The following is a 1,989-nucleotide window of genomic DNA, read 5'->3' as shown; positions in this document are numbered from 1 at the left end:
ATTAGGGAGAAAAACTAGAGATCCAGTGACAACCAGTCTATTTCCTTGATCCACGCACTGGCAGACCCCAATATAAATAATTATTTTGCTCTGAGAAATTAAAAAAAAAAAAAAAAACAATAGCTCTCTTCTATAGCCCTGTGCCTCTAGTAATAGTAATAATAATAATAATAATAATACTCTGACAAAATACTGCAATTTTACTTTTTTTTTTCTCTTCCAGGACCCTACTCTCCCAATTGCTCCATCACAACTTGATTCTCAATCATTCACCCGGATAAGCAGTGTTTACACTAAATGTTTAAAGAAAGGTGAACACATTTGGAAGAGGAAGAGGAGGAGGATACAGTGGCTTTGTGTTTTTGTAGATGCAGATTCCCTTGCATCATTATGGTAACATTAGTCATCGAGTCAGCAAGACAGGCTATGTTTCCTCATCTAAGTTGGGTAAACAGGGAAGCAGGAGCCAAGAACTTTTACTTGATCCTGTAATAGGATACTTTCCAGTATTTTCCTACCAACATGAAGGCCCTTGCTCCTCCTTTCTTTCTGTGTTGGGGATTAGTTTTCCCTAAAAAGAGACAAAGTAGTCTTTGCTTCCCTTATGCAGCTTTTTAATCATCTAAAGGCATAAACGTTCTCATCTAAATGGGTTTGAGGACTTGGTGCATGCCTGCCACAGGAGAGTCTCAATAACCTCTACATAAGTTTGGGAAAACCAGGATTTGCCAAGATACTCTTCTCAGTCCTTCATGTCAAGAGATGCTTCCTGACCATTGTAACTCTAAGTTATAGCTTTCCCATTGTAACTTTTCTCTCTGACTTTTGCTTTCCCAATATCCCACTCTGCTGCTTGTTAGATCTTTCCCTGAGATCACTCTCTTAAGTATATAACTCAACAATCTATATCCAGCCCTAGTCTCTTTCCTGGAGTTCTGCTCTCAATATCACTGGCTGCCTATTGGACATTCTGAATGTTTTGCAAGCACTTAAAATTAAATTTGTTCAAAATAATTTATCATCCTCCCCAAAGGACTCCTTTTCAAAATATCCTAATTTTTGTCAAGGGGACCATTATCCTTCTAGTTATCCAGATTAACAAACTTAGTGCTAAACTTGATTCTTCACTCTTTCCAAGATATTTGGAAACATTCTCTTTCCAGGAGCTAATGCCCAGCAAACAGGGTATGCCCTGAGTTTGGCATAACAGCAATTCTTTTCATTTTGGATGTGTAGTATTCTTACTAACACCAAGTATTCCTTGAAGTATTTTGTATTATTAAATATCTGTTTAAATTTGTTAGAGCTCCCAGGGATCTAAGAGGCATCCATCACATTTCTTGAGTTGCTCACAATCCCTTTCTTGATAATTCCAGTTTTGTGCTCTTCTGAACAATAAGCTGTTCCCACAGGACTCAAGAATGCCTATATTGTCTCAAGACCTAAGAATATTTGTATTATGATCCAGTCTACTTGTAGTTTTTTATTTTGTTTTGTTTTTAATGTATATAAAAGCTATGCCTTTGCTCCAGAATGTTAAGCCCTCTTTCTGGGAGGAGAAAGAGGGACTTCTGCTTGCAAGCATTTTTCTCTAAAATTAATTAAACTTCCATTTGATCATTGCCTCTTGTCTCTGGCCTATTTTATTTGGCTCCAGCCACCCATAGATTAGAGGCTAGTTTCAATCCAGTTGACACTTTTCTTCTCCATTGTATCTAATCAGTTGTCAAGTCTTGTGGTTCTGCCATACAAATAACTCTTGTATCCATTTCCTTGGAAATGGGATATAGGGTGTGTTCAGGGAAGACTGGAACCTCTGACCACGAAATGGTTTACTGGGGTATGGCAACTCTGCCTCACTTAAATCCAATTTGTGCATGAATCAAAAGATACCATTCATACCATTTTACCATTTTTACCCATCTCAAAGTCCTGTGGTAAAAAGCAATTGATGAAGCAGCAGATATAGATACACTAGGAATTGTAGTC

The sequence above is a fragment of the Sarcophilus harrisii genome, chromosome 1 (assembly GCF_902635505.1).
Source record: "Sarcophilus harrisii chromosome 1, mSarHar1.11, whole genome shotgun sequence".
NCBI lineage: Eukaryota > Metazoa > Chordata > Mammalia > Dasyuromorphia > Dasyuridae > Sarcophilus > Sarcophilus harrisii.
This window is presented reverse-complemented; position numbering follows the sequence as displayed.